Source organism: Cebus imitator, unplaced genomic scaffold (assembly GCF_001604975.1).
Source record: "Cebus imitator isolate Cc_AM_T3 unplaced genomic scaffold, Cebus_imitator-1.0 Scaffold184, whole genome shotgun sequence".
NCBI classification, from domain to species: domain Eukaryota; kingdom Metazoa; phylum Chordata; class Mammalia; order Primates; family Cebidae; genus Cebus; species Cebus imitator.
The window spans coordinates 960875-976853 of NW_016107499.1; the positions used below are offsets into that span (position 1 = coordinate 960875).

At 34.4% G+C, this 15979-nt stretch overlaps 1 long non-coding RNA gene across 1 annotated transcript in view; it reads left to right on the top strand.

The window, feature by feature from the left end:
* The first annotated feature begins 818 nt into the window (after positions 1–818).
* Positions 819–15979, top strand: part of LOC119473785 — a 91956-nt gene continuing 76795 nt past the window's right edge. Inside the window, exons 1-2 of the long non-coding RNA XR_005203008.1 lie at positions 819–948; positions 3780–3828. This is a non-coding gene — a long non-coding RNA (uncharacterized LOC119473785). The remainder of the gene's footprint in view (positions 949–3779; positions 3829–15979) is intronic.

Below are 15979 nucleotides of genomic sequence, written 5' to 3' on the forward strand. Positions count from 1 at the left end.
AGGAATCTCCTGGCCTGGCTCCCTGTTCAGTCCCCTCTTTAATCAGATGAATATGCGGCTTCCCGGGGCTCCAATTGCCAGCCAAAAGAGCACCCGTACCAGTGTATTTTGTATAGAGAACCGCCGGCTGCGCCGCCGACAAAGCAGCCACGAGGTGCAAAGCAGCCCCGCCGACGGAAAGAACCGCGCAGGCCAAAACAGCCTAGTTGGTGACTCGTGGGTCTCCTATGCTTGGGAATCTCCTGGTCCGTGGGCTATAAAAATGCGGCGTCCACTCACCCTCTGCAGTTTCACTGGGAGCTGCAACTCCGAGCTGTACCTAAACAGCCATCTTGGATTGAACCCAGGAAATATTTCTATAGCATACAACACCTCGCTATTGAAAAATATCCTGGGGCTCAGTAGGCAATTAATTTATCTTAGCCACTTTTATTTCCTTCAAAATAGGCATTCGGTTTTAGATTAAAATTTTTAAAATGTCATAGTGTTTTTAGAGACACATTAAAATGTCTTCTAAACCTCAAGTTATTAAAAAACGTTTTCATATTGTTAGAACTTAGTTCCTTCTAATTTGATTGATACCATATATAAAAAATCATTTGGCCCATTGGCCATATCATTATAGTATTTGCTACAGTTATTTTAAATTATATAATATAAATTTAAAAATCTGTAGAATAAAATCCCTAACAATTGATTATTTTGAAATGGCACAAAACAATATCCCACCGTGTTTTAACCATGTAAGAAATATTTTCAGTTTCCTTAAATCAGCTTGCTGTGAAATATCTGAGTTACTTTAAATAACATGAATGCAATCCAGCACACAAATATTACTGTTGTCCCTGGAAACTGCAGTGCTAATTCCCTGCGCAGTTCACATAAAATGTATCTCCCAGTGTCCAGTTTGGTTTTATCTGATGAAGTGAAGCAGAGAAAATAGACTATGTAAGTATTAGCATTGCTTGTTTGCTGGCAAAAACAAGATTTTTAGCTTGCTGAATTATTTAGAATTGTTTGGGGTGTGTGTGCGTGTGTGTGTGTGTGTGTGTGTGTGTGTGTGTGTGTGTATGTATACGTATTTCCTCCTTTTCCCATCCTTCTTTCGTGAATACAAGAGAAATGCAGGCTGATTCTGGCATGACAATACAGTTATTTCATCTGAAATTTTAGTGATACAATACCAAATCAACTCTGTTAAATGGTTTTGTATGACAAGACTAATAGTAACTGTTTTTGTAAAGTGAAAAATCATTGTGCCCTTTTGCAGCAGAGATGAAAATTGCAGAGTGCTGCCAGCATTTTTCCTTCTCTCTCTAACAAGCCACACATAAACGAAGTAATATCGCAGATGTTGTTGATTCAGTTTCCCTTGCCTTACCTAGGAAAATCACAAAGGCTTTATTTCTATTCTCATTGGAATGCAAAAAACATTATCAAACAGTACTAAGTGGTGAGATATCATTGTTCCACTTATTCAGATCAGTAGAGTCTTGGACCTATATGCCACTATAATGAGTGCAAATTAATGTGTAGGATGTAATTTATGACTAAGTGTGGTCTCCTTTCTTCCTGGCAGATTGTGACAAACTATTTCTTAATACTGCTAGAACATCTGGTTTCAATTCCTTTTTTTTGTGCTACCTGATTCATTCATTTACTCCATAGGTAATGAACTTTAAGTAACTAAATCTAAAAAAAAAAAAAAAAAAAATCAACTGAATAGTGACATCAATGTGAATCATGAATCACATGTTATACCCACAGTGGCTACAGAGTCAGCGTTTTTCTTTTACACACTGGAATAAGTAAATAATTATAACAGCCAAAGAAAACATCTATTTTACTACAACATTTTGTAGGGGAGGGTATAAATTCGACGCTTTTTTTTTTTTTTGGCTAAAATTCATCAACCTCTATGTCTCAAATTTGGAGAAAATGTCAGTATATTTCAGTGTCAGTTACTTAATCTATTGAACAACTAAACAGACTGAAGTGGTAACAAAAATAAGTAAATATTTTTATAGGGAGAATAAAAATAGTTGAAAACTAATATTTTTAAGATGATGGGATTTAAGAGAACAGATTGAAATCAAACCTAGAGGAGGAAATTGGGGGTGTAAGAGTATCTTAGTCAGCTCAGGCTGCAATAAGAAAGAGCCATAGACTGCAAACTTTAAAGAACAGACATTTATTTCTCACTGTTCTGGAGGCTGAGAAGTCTAAGCAAGGTGCCCACAAGCTTGATTCTTTGCTTCATTGAGTTTGACTATTTTAGATATCTTATGGAAGTAGAATCATGTATTTTTCCTTCTGTGAAAGGCTTATTTCTCTTAAAATAATGTCCTTAAGGTTCATCCATGTTGTTATGTATTGTGGGATATTTTTCTTTCATTATGGCTAAATAATATTGCCTTGTGTGTGTATTCCTCATTTTAAAAAAGGCATTCTTTTATGTGTGAATATTTAGGTTATTTCTACATCTTGACTATTGTGAATAGGATTGCAATTAATAAGAGATTCCTAGTATCTTTCCAAGACCTTAATTTCAATCCTTTGGAATAAGTACCCAGAAATGGGATTACTGGATCATATGGGAGATCTATTTTTAATTTTCTGAGGAAACTCCGTCATGGTTAGGGGCCACACCATTTTGCACTCCCAACAGTATATAAGAGTTGCAGTTTCTCCACATCCTCACCAACATATGTCTTTTATTTTTTTTTCAAAGAATAGCCATTGTAACATGTGTGAGATGATATTTCATTGTTGCTTTGTGTTTCTGTAATGATTACTGATTTAAACTTCTTTTCATATGAAAATGGCCTATTGGCCATTTGTATATGTTCTTTAGAATTAGATACTCTGGTGTGATCAGATTTTCTTTATAATGGTAAAAAAAAATTGCAGCAGATGTAATGTAGAAGCAGATAGGGGATTCCATTTGTCTTTTATTAAGCCACATGTTAAAGAGATTTGCAAACATGTAAAATAGTGTCATTCTTTCACTGAGCGTATTACTTTGAAAAACAGTTTGTTTTTTACAAATATATGCTCTTTATCTTAATAGGTAATGAGGTTATGGATGCTATTTTAAAATTATTACCAGATAAACTCACATAAGGAAAAGCTTTATAGAGTTCTTAATATTTGAGAGTGTAAAGGAGTCCTGAGACAGCAATGGGCTAAGCCCTGCTGCTTTAGAATGTTTTTGGTCACAAAATCCAACCATAACTCACTTAAACAAGAAACCACTATATTGGCCACTGTAACCCAAAAGTCAGAGGTACTTCAAGTGTTGTTTGTGCAGAATTCTGTTCCCTGTAATTCCGTCAGCTCTTTGTCTCCATAGTTTTGAATGTCTTCAGACTCTTTCTTTTCTCTTGACATCAAAATTGCTGAAGAAGTTCAAGCACTCATAGTATAGGAAAGTTTGTGTTCCACAATTTCCACTAATTTGTCTGAAATTCACTTCGATTGGATAGGTTTAAGTCACATGCCTTCCCTTGTTCAATCCTTTGGTCTTAAAAGTAACATATGCTGACAGGATTTTCTGTTTTTGTTTAAATTTTTAGTTCTGTATTCCTAACCAGGTGGTAAAGGTAACGTTTCCCTGAAACCGTAGGAATCTTCTGTGGGAAAGACAGAATAATGCTAGGAAGGCAGCGAAAGAATCTATTGTGCTGTGTTAACGAGTTTATACTAAATGGAGAAATAAAGTTTTAGATATTTAAGCAGAAATGTTATCAGTTAACCTATAATTTCCTCACTTTATTTAGGCTGCTATATGGAGAATGGGAGTTTGGGAACAAGCATGAAAGCAGAGAGGTCAGCGAAGAAGCTGTTGCTGTAATCCAGAATGTAGGTAATGGTATCTTGAGTTAGGGATTATCAATAGCGATGGAGTCAAAAGGATTAATTCTATGTTTGGAGATTTTACTAACAAATGCATGGATCCTTTGGATTTCAGGATGAGGAAAAGAGCAAAATAATGTTTAGCTTTTGAGCTTAAGTTGAAGTGAGCACTGGATGATACTCAAAATGGGTGAGAATCAGGAAAAAATTATTGGAGAGAACAAACATTCTTTTCTTCTAACAAATTCATATTTAGATGTTATTTTAATGGTAACATCAAACAGCTATTTGGCTATAAGAGTTAATTTTTAACCTTGCCATCAAAGTGTCTTACTGAAGTTCATAGTATACACATAAAATTTACAATTGAATGTCATATTGACAAAATGGGATAAGCATACCTAATGGCCAGTTGATATTGTATCTACTATTTCTTGTTTTCAAAGTCTTTTAAACATCTTTATCTCGATATGAAAACATATTTCCTCAAGCCTTCTAGTCTACCTGTTTCACATAAGTATTCACTAAACATACAGTGAGCATCAATTACGTGTCATACATCTCTCATTCATTAGTATCTAATTTTGGAACTTGATGATAATTCGTATTCCTGGAAAATGTGTGTATTTCTTTGAAGTAAGTTAAAAAAGAAATAGAATAGTAAAAATAATAAAAGTACTTATTATTCTCTTTATTATATTACAACTACACTTGTTTGCCTAGCACTGGTCAGACACTGGGCCAAGAGCTGAGTAGATTGTAGGGAATAAATGAATCTTATAGGGTTGGTGTGTCAGGTATGGTGACTTACAACTTTAAAACTAGGATCAAGCAGATATTTAGAAGATATGTGATGCAAGAAAGAATAAGAGGTAGATTTGAAAACACTATTCGTTAGAGCTAACCAAAACTTTTAAAAGTCAACTAGAATTGGTGTGATCTGTTTATATATTATGTCAATGCTTTTACCCCCCATCATGATGACATCTAGCTCAGGGATTCTCAGCCTGAGTACCATGGACATTTTGGAATAAATATGTCTTTGTTGTGGGAGCCTATCATGTGTTCTAGGATGTTTAGCAGCATTGTTGGCCTCTGCCCACTATATACCAGTGGCAGTTTCTCAGTTGTTGCAACCTGAATGTCTCTGTCAGTTAATAAATGCCTTGTGGGGGAACTCCTGCCCTAATCCAGGCTTCTTGTCAAGACCACGTCTACATTTCTAGTAACTACCTTCTAGGTAATTCTATATATATGTCCTAGCATTTTCTCTAAAGAAAAAATGTAAATCAAAATTGTTAATATTCTCCCTGATATCATAAGAGTCAGAAGATAACTTGACAAATATATTGTCATTAGAATTATCTGAAGATAAATTCTTAAAGCCTGGAAAAGTGTATGATTTACATAAGATTACAAGACGGATTTGGAGACAGAGTTAGTAAAATGGATGATTCTTGGATTCTAGTTTTGTGTTCTTTCCACTAGACCTGTGATTTAATACATGCCCATTTCTGATGACAGCACTATGAATTGCTTAGTCTCTAAGAATTAAAATGTCTCATTGTATTTATTTTTATGTTTCTTATGTTTTCTAATGCCTGTTCAGACCTTTACCACCTGCCATCAAAATAGTCACAAAATCTTATAAGTGATTCTAAAAACTCTTTAGAGCATTGGTCATTCTAAAAATCTTAATTTCCATTCCTTTTAACAACTCTTTACCCTACTCTTGCCTAAATTCTAGGTTTCGATCCACTGGTTACTTCATGTTGGTACATGTTTATTATGCTATACATTGTTCTGTCTTTTCTCCCTCTTCCTCAAATTATGTAGTAAAACCACCAGTAGATGAATCCTAAAACACAACTGCAATCATATCCCTCCTCTATTCCTAAATCTTAAATGATTTCTCCAATTCTAAAAAATACATTTTTGGTTATGTCTTATGCTCCTTAAATACAATTGTTTTTCAGTTTTAAGAACCTCCATAATTTATTTCCAGGAAAGTCATTTCTTATCTTTAAAGGCTTTTATTCCTAAGCAAATCACCGGTTATCATAAAGACTTTTATTCTACCTGAATTGTTCTGCTAACCCTACAGAGACTTGAAGACTCTGTCATAAAGATTTTTCTGCATTGTTCCTTGTGTCAGAATAGCTAATTTCCTTTCTCCACCTAAACCCCATCCTTATTTCAAGCATCAAAACCTTTCTTAGTTATAAAGCTAGCCTATTCCAGCCCACAATAATATCTCTCTCTTCTGAGGCATCAACATGTGTATTTTCATTTGTTATTTTCAATTAACAATATACTATTTATTATACAATATATCTTGCAATTATTAAGTCAGCTTCTGTCACCGGGATTTGTGCACCAATGGAAGACGTCAAGCAAAGGCATTATTGAGTTGAAAACCCAGATTCACTTGAATCCCCTATGAAGGTCTATCATGGAAGAGTTTATCCTGTTTCACAACATGGATTTCCATTCTACTTACCAGTGATTTATTTATCCTTTAGTAACACTTGACTGCTCTTGGCATGGGGTGGGGTGAGGGCAGGATATAACTCCTAGAAATGTCTAGTTCTAGGCTCCTTTGGATGATGTATCTTTAGCAGCGCAATGGTAACCTCCCAGAGATTATAGGAGCCAGGTGATAGAAACAATTTCAAAAAAAGCTGAAAGACAGGCATAAAGATTGTAAAAGGGATTCAGAGAGAATCTGAACAAATCAGCAACAGTGTTTATCGTTAACATGTCCTCAAATAATTGCCATGCTCTTAACCAATTTTTTCTATTTCTTCTTCTTTTTTTTTTTATTTAATAAATTGAAGGATTTTGGACAACAGGGTTGGTTTACATTCCATACATTTTGGTACCTGCTCCGTAGCAATAGTTATTGCTTGGTGAACGTTTGTTAACTGATATTTTAAATTGATTAGCACATGTCTTTTACATGAGTCCATGCTTAGGTTATAGGTTAGGTTGTATGATGTTTAAATTATTACAGTGTTACATAAAATGGGGAACACTTATTTGCTCATTTGGGTTTCATATTCTCACTTTTTAAGCAGTAGCCTGGGCTTCTTTAGGAAAATAATTACCAAGATTTTCAAGTTACCATACTATATCATATTTTTCCTTTATGTGTGTTTTTTAATACTGATATTCTGTCTATGCCAGTGTATCTGCCACAAGTCATTGGCAAATGAAAATGTCAGTTTCTTTTTCAGGATATTTCAATTATAGCTCCTTCTAGGCCTTCCCATGGTGAAGACTAAACTTGTGTGCATTGGTTCAATTTTTGTACATGTGTGACACTGTAAACTTTCATTGAATAATTAATTTTTTTTCTTCTGGCCCTTATCACAATAACTATAGCTGTATTAAATTAGATGTTTAGCCAAAAAAGCCTATGGGAAAACCACGTGTGAGTGAATACCTATTTTTTACTGCAAGTCCATCTTTATCAAAACATGATTAATATGTCTAAATTTCCTTCCTGAAGAAAAGATATTCTGATAAACACAAGTAAGTTGTCTAGAAGGTTAAATTTTTAAAAGGTGATTCTTTTTTATCTAATGACACTACCAAGCAAATACTATTATTAATCAAATTTGTTTCCTTAAGGTGCAATCATGTAAATTATGTGATGTTTTCAGCATGAGCTTGAATATGTTATTTTACAACTCACTGGAAATCATCTACTTATTAGAATAACCTTAAGAATTATTTTTAAAAAACAAAATATCAATTTCCTGTAAAATCTATACAATCCATAATATTTCATTATATATAAGTAATGTTGCATTATATTTATCTCACCTTATTAGGAATTCCTTTGAACCATTAGAACTGTGTGATAACAAGTATGTTAATCTTTTCAGTGTCAGCTGTAGGCCCATAATGGTAGTTTGCATTATTTCTGAGTATAATCATTTTATATACAATATATATACATATATGTGTGTATAAAATATATGCATATTATATTGTATATATACTCAACTTTTTTTGAAAATTCATATTGAAGAAATTATTAATAAAAATGTAATTGAGGTACTGAAAGAGAAATACAGAGGACCAACTAGGTTGAAAATCAAGGTTTATAGAGAGTAATTGATTTAGGATTATATTTGAGAGAAAATAAAGACATTGCCTAAGTGTTGCCAGAAATCTCCAGACACTTGACTGCGTAAGGGTATGCCATGCACAACCATAATCAGTGGTGGTCTCATTTATTCTCCCAGAGTTATTAAATTATGTTTCTACTCAAACCCTAGGCTCAATGGTACATATTACTTTTACTTGTTTAATTTCTTTATTCCCTTTTCTCTCCTTTCAACTTCTTCTGTTTTGAGTAAAATCTGCTTCTTTCATTACACTCTCCAACCTAAACTGCCCTTATTATAAGACAGAGGAGGAGAAAAAAAAATCACTGCACAAGCAGTCAACCAAACCGGAGCCTGGAGAATTAATCCCATCATTCATTGGCCTTATTTCTTGAACTGCAAAATGATGAAAATAATACCTGCTATGATTAACTCATGATGATTTATAATTTTTAAGTGAGATTACATATGTGAAAGCAATTTGAAAAGAGCAAAGCTTTATTAGATTGAGCTGACTCAAATACATCTTCAGGAATTAATGTGTGTCCACATCTAAAAAGAATTCATTTTCCTCCTCTGGGCTACAAAAGCCTTTAATTTATATCTAAGTTATACAAGCTATTATATAGGATTCAAATAATCTCTTGCAATAGATGGGAAGCCCTTTGAAGTTAGTATCTTTTTTTCTTTTTTTTTTTTTTTTGAGGCAAGGTCTTGCTCTGTTGCCCAGGCTGGAGTATACTGGTGGGATCTCTGCTCACTGCAACCTGTACCTCTCAGAATCAAACGATTCTCATGCCTTAGTCCCCTGAGTAGCTGGAACCACAGACATGCATCACCACATCTGGCTAATTTTTGTATTTTTAGTAGAGGTAGGGTTTTGCCATGTTTCCCAGGCTGCCAAACCCCTGGCTTCAAGTGATCTACCTGCCTTATCCTGCCAAAGGGCTAGGATTACAGGCCTGAGCCACCGTGCCCAGTCTGCTTTATCCATTTTACTTTTGAGCTTTCGACATTTCCCAGTGCATAACTTTCACTAGAAAAAAGTTAATTGAACAGGAAATTTTTCATTATATTTTGTCCACATTGCTCACTCTTCTCTAAAGCACAAACTAGAGTATGTTTTTCCATTTCTCATTTTATTATATTGGTTTAAAAGTCAATACTTTGGAACTTTATTGGAGTCCTGTGATCCTGGAAAACAACGATGGCTTAAGAAATGCCTCTGCTTCTTATGTTCCCCATATGTTTAGGGAAGATGTAACGATGCTCTTCTTGTGTACCAATGACAAAACCAGACACATACCCTCTACATTCCCCTTCTTTGCATCCTAAATGATCACGTGAACTTGTTTTTAAGTCTCTAAAAACACTTCAGTTTGTTGAATCAACTACATTGTTAATTGAAAGTATACCAAAAGGCGTTTTTAAAATGTAAAATATGTCTACCTGCTTTTTAGAAAAATTACCTATGCAAAAAGGAGAACAAACACAATCACAAATGAGATATGTGTTATAATTTCAAAATCTGTATTATACCCAAGTTTAAAATGGAGATCATATAAACAAGCAGTATATGAGTCAGCAAAGTAAACTCAGAACTAAATTCTTACAGAGGGGTATCAAACCAGTTGCTGATTTATTTCAAAACCATTCCAAATTAAATAGTAAACATTATGAACCCAGGAATATAAAGCTGGGGAAAAGGGATGAAAGCAGTTGGATTATTGGAAAGTTTTTCTTTAACATGTGATGTTTGATTTATTAATAAAAATAATTTTGGTTATTTATTTTATTTTTCAATTTTTATTTTAGATTCAGAGGGAACATGTACAGGTTTGTTGCCCGAGTATATTGTGTGATGATGAATTCGGGATGTTGCCCGAGTATATTGTGTGATGATGAATTTGGGATATGAATGATATTGTCATACAGAGATTGAGCACAGTATCTAATAGTTTTTCAACTCTTACCCCTTCCTCCTTCCAACAGTAGTCCCAAGTTTCTATTGTTCCAATCTTTATATCTATGAGTACATGATGTGTAGCTTCCACTTATAAGTGAGAACATGCAGTAGTTTTTTGTTTCTATGTTAATTTTCTTAGGATAGTGGCCTCCAACTGCATCCATGCTGTTGCAAAGGCCATGGTTTTTATTCTTTTTTAGCGCTGTGTAGTATTCCATGATGTATGTACCACATTTTCTTGTACTTTTTTATTTTTTAGACAGAGTCTTGCTCTGTTGCCCAGGCTAAAGTGCTGCGGCATGATCCTGGCTCACTGCAATATCTGCCTCTTGGGTTCAAGGCATTCTTCTGCCTCAGCCTCCAGTGTAGATGGGATTACAGGCATGCACCACCACACCCAGCTTTTTGTTTCTTTGTATTTTTAGTAGAGACAGGGTTTAGCCATATTGGCCAGGGTAGTCTTGAACTCCTGACCTCAAGTGATCCACACACTTTGGCCTCCCAAAGTACTAGGATTACAGGTGTGAACCACATGCCTGGCTCACATTTTCTTCTTCTAATTCACCATTGATGAACACCTAAGTTGTTTTCTAGTCTTTGTTATTGTGAATAGTGCTGTGATGAATATGCAAGTGCATGTGTCTTTTTGGTAGAATTATTTTTTTTTGGAAGTATACCTAGTGATGGGGTATACATCCAAAGGGATGCCGAGTAAAAGGGATTGCTGAGTTGATTGGTAGTTCTGTTTAAAGTTCATTGAGAAATCACCAAACTGCTTTCCACAGTGGCTGAACTAATACACATTCCAATCAACAGTGTATAAGTGTTCACTTTTCTCTACAACCTTTGCAGTATCTGTTGTTTATTGACTTCTTAATAATTTCATTCTGACTGGTGTAAGAAAGTATCTTACTGTGGTTCTGACTTACATTTCTGTGATTAGTGATGATGAACATTTTCTCATACGTTTGTTGGGCACTTGCAGGTCTTCTGTAGATAAGTGTCTGTTCATGTATTTTGCCCATTTTTAAATGGGGTTGTTGAATTAAGTTCACTATTGATTCTGTATATTAGACCTTTGTTGGATACATATTTTGTGAATATGTGACTCAGATGATATTGTATCATGCTGAACAGAAGTGCTTTATTTGGTTCCACTTGTCAATTTTTCTTTTTGCAGCAATTGCTTTTGATGACTCATTCATAAATGTTTTTGCAAGGCCAAATAGTGTTTCAAGGTGTTTTTTTGTTTGTTTGTTTTTTCCCAGGATTCTTATAGTTTCGGGTCTTACATTAAAAACTTTGATCCATCTTGAGTTAATTTTTTTATATGGTGAGGGGTAGAGATTCAATAGGGATTCATATGGCTATCCAGCTATCCCAGCACCTTTTACTGAACAAGGAGTTCTTTACCATTTGTTTATTTTTGTCAACTTTGTCCAAGATCTAAGTGTACAGTTTTATTTCTGGGTTCTCTATTCTGTTCTGTTATTTGTCTGTTTTTGTACCAGTGCCATGCTGGTTTGAGTATTGTATTCTTACAGTATAGCTTGAAGTGCAGTAATGTGAATACCACAAATTAAAGTGTTTTTTTGGTTCCATATGAATTTTAGAGTAGTTTTTTTCTAGTGAAAAGTGACATAGGTATTTTGATGAGAATAGCATTTAATCTGAAGATTGCTTTGGTCAGTATGGCCATTTTAACAATATTGAGTCTTTGAATACATGAATGTGGAATATTTTTTCCATTAATTTGTGTCATCTATGATTACTTTTGTGCAGTGTTTTGTAGTTCTACTTGTAGAGATATTTCACCTCCTTAGTTAAATATACTGCTGGATACTTTATTTAATTTTTTGTGGCTATTGTGTAAGGGATTTTATTTTTCATTTGCCTCCAGTTTGAATTTTATCAGTGTATAGAAATGCTACTGATTTTCATACAATGATTTTACATCCTGAGATTTTACTGAAGTTGTTTATGAGTTCCAGGAATGTTTTGGCCCAGTCCTTAGGGCTTTCTAAGCAGAGAATCATATTGTCAGTGAATAAAGATAGTTTGACGTAAAAGTCAAATTTTCCTATTTGAATATCTTTTATTTATTTCTTTTGGCTGATTGCTCAGACTAGGGCTTACAAGACTATGTTGAAAAGAAGTGATAGAATGATTATCTTTGTCTTGTTCCAGTTTTTGCCAATTTAGTATGATATTGGTTGTGGATGTGTCATAAATGGCTCTTATTATTTTGAGGTATATTCCTTTGATGGCTAGTTTGCTGAAGGTTATCAGGAAGGGATGTTGAATTTTATGGAAAGCCTTTTATGCATCTGTTGAGATGATCATATGGATTTTGCTTTTAATTCTGTTTATGTAGTGAATCATATTTATTGATTTGCATATGTTGAACCAATCTAGCATTCCAAGAATGAAGCCCACTTGATCATATTGAATAAATTTTGAATTAATTTTTATTTACAGTTTGACTCAGTTGGCTAGTTTTTTATTTTATTTATTTTATTTTTTTTTGAGAATTTTTGTGTCTGTGTTCATGAGGAGTATTTGCCTTTAATTTTCTTTTAATATCGTATTTTTTCAGGTTGTGGTATCAAGGTAATGCTTGTTTCATAGAAGAGTATAAGAGGAGTCCCTTCTAGATTTTTTGGAATAGTTTTAGAAGAAATGGAAAAAAAGTCTTCTTTGACTAATAGAATTTGGCTGTGAATCTATTTTGTCTGGGACTTTTTTTTTTTTTTTTTAGGTGGTAGGTTTTTCATTACAGAATCAGTTTTGGAACTCAGTATTGGTCTGTTCATGGTTTTAAATCCTTCCTGATTCAATCTTTGGAGATTGTGTGTTTTTAGGAATTTATTCATTATCTTTAGATTTTCTAGTTTTTATTCATAAAAGTCTTGGAGAGCCAGGCATGGTGGCTCACACCTCTAATCCCAGCACTTTGGGAGGTGATGTGGGTGGATCACCTGGGTTCAGGAATTTGAGACTAGCCTGACCAACGTAGTGAAACCCCATCTCTACTAAAAATACAAAAAATTCGCCTAATGTAGTAACAGGCGCCTGTAATCCCAGCTACTTGGGAGGCTGAGGCAGGAGAATCACTTGAACCCAGGAGGCGGAGGTTGCAGTGAGCTGAGATTGCGCCATTGCCCTCCAGCTTGGGCAACACGAGCGAGGCTCCATCTCAAAAAAAAAAAAAAAAAAAAAAAAAGTCTCAGAGGATCTTTTGTATTTCTGTGGGGTTACTAGTAATGTAATCGTTTTTTGGTTTCTGACTGTGCCTATCTGGATCTTCTCTCTCTTTCTGTCCTTTCTTAATCAAGCTATATTGAATTCTACCAATCTTATTTACCTTTTTAAAAATCAACTTTTGCTATTGTTGATTTTTGTATGGATTTTCACATCTCAATTTTCTTTAGTTCTGTTCTGATTTTAATTATTTCTTTCCTTCTTGGGTTAGTTTTTGCTTCTCTAGTTCCTTTAGATATGAAGTTAGGTTGTTATCTTGAAATTTTTCCTCTTGTTTTTTGTTTTTTTTTTCTGAGACAGGGTCTCACTCTGTCACCCAGCCTGCAGTGGTGTAAACATAGCTGACTGAAGCTTCAAACTCCTAGACTCAAGTTCTTCTTCTACTTGTTCTTCCTGAGTATCTGGGACTATGGGCATATGCCACCATGCCTGGCTAATTTTTATTTATTTATTTATTTTTAGTGATTGGGGTCTCACTATATCCAGGATGATCTCAAACTCCTGGACTCAAGCAATCTACCTGCCTTTACTCCCTAAGTGCTAAGATTATAGATAAGCATGGGCCATGACACCTAGCCATTCCAGCTTTTAAAAATAGATATTTAGTACTATAAACATTCTTCTTACCACTGCTTTTGCTGCATACCATAGTTTCTTGGTTTGTTGTGTCTCCATTTCCAATTATTTCAAATAATTTTTAAATTTCTGCCATAATTATATTGTTTGCCCAAAACTAATTCAGGAATAAGTTTTTTGATTCCTTGTAACTGTGTTTTTCAGAGATCTTCTGGGTATTTATTTCTATTTTCATTTCACTGTGGTCCAAGAGTATGGTTGGCATGATTTCAGTTTTTGAATGTATTGAGACATGCTTTATGGCTGAGCATGTACATGATCTTGGAATATGTTCCATGTGCATAAAAGAAGAATGTATATTCTGTGGTTTATGGATAGAGTATTCTCTTGATGCAATTATGTTCAATAGGTTGAGTGTCAAATTTAAATCCAGAATTCTTTTGTTATTTTTCTACCTTGATGATCTGTCTAACACTGTCAGCATGGTGCTCAACTCCCCCACTATTATTGTGTGGCTAAGTCTTTGTGTAGATCTAGAAGTAATTCTTTTATAAATCTGGGTGCTCTAGTGCAGGTACATACGTATTTAATATATTTAAGGCATCTTGTTGTCTTGAACCCTATATCAATATATAATGTCTTTCTTTGCCAATTTGTACTGCTTTTGGTAAAGTCTGTTTTATCTGCTATTTGAATAGCAACCCCTGCTCTTTTGTTGTTGTTGTTGTTTTTATTTGCATGGTAGATCTTTCTCTAATCCTTTACTTTGAGCTTATGGGTGTCATTATGTGTGAGATTGGTCTCTTGAAGACAGCAAACAGATGAGTCATGTTTTCTATCCAACCTAAAAGACACTCTGTGCCTTTTAAGTGGAGCATTTCAAGAGTGTATAATGAAGGTTAATATTGTTATTTGAGGTTTTGGTACTTCCATGAAGTTGTTAGCTAAATGCAGTTTAGTTTCTATTTTGTGGTTGCTTTATAGGATCTGTGAACTATGTACTTAAGTTTGTGTATTTGGTAGCAGAAGTCATTCTTTTGTTTCCGTGTTTAGAACTTTCTTAAGGATCTCTTATAAGACAGTTCTACTGGTAACAAATTCCTTTAGTGAATGCTTTTCTGGGAATGATTTTATTTCTCCTGTGCTTATAAATCTTAATTTGGTGGGATATGAATTTTTTTGTGAGAATTTCTTTTCTTTAAGAATGTAGACAATAGGCCCCCAATCTCCTCTAACTTGTAAACTTTCTGCTGATAAATTCACTGTAAGCCTGATTGGGTTCCCTTTATATGTGATCTGACCTTTTTCTCAAGCTACCTTTACGATTTTTTTAGAGTTGACCTTGGACAGTCTGGTGACTATGTGTCTTGGTGGTGTTAATTTTCAATAGTATCTCAGGTGTTTTCTGCATTTCTTGTATCTGGATGTCTACTTCTTTAGAAGATTAGAGAAGTTTACTTAAATTATTCCCTCAAATATGTTTTCCAGGTTAATTTTTTCTTCTCTCTCAGGACTGGCAATATTTTACAGATTTGGTTCTTTTATATATTCCTATGTTTCTTGAAGACTTTGTTCATTTTTAAAACTTTTTTTAAAATTTTTGTTTGACTGACTTATCTCAAAAGCCCATTCTTCCAGCCCTGAATGTAGTCCTTCTGCTTGGTGCAGTCTGTTGAAAAGCTTTTACTTATATTTTAAAATTTCTTAAGTGGGTGTTTTAACTTCAGAAGCTCTGATTGATTTTATTCTAAGACATTGATCTATTCCATTATCTCCTGGATTGCTTTAGAAGTTTCATTGTGTCTGCTTTCACTTTTCTTGGATTTCCTTGAGGTTCCTTGCAATCCATGCTTTGAAATATTTATCTGTCATGTCTGGGTTGCAACTATAGAGAATGCACGGTAAGGTCTCATGGTTTTGTTTAAATAGCCCTATGCCCTTCTTTATACCATTGGGTTTTACACTGGGCTGTGCAGTTCAATCTACGAGCAAATATATGGTGCTTATAGGTAAAAACCTGCTGTGGCCAACATGGCTATGTATGTACATCATCCTTGTTTATTGGCAGAAGCTCTCTGTTGCCTCACAAATTTACTGATTCATGGAATGTAAAGTGGTCTGAGCTCCCTACTTAGCCCCAGAGAATTGGGGCCCATGATTGGGAACACTGGACCAGGAAGGTCCAACTACAGTCAACCGATAGCAA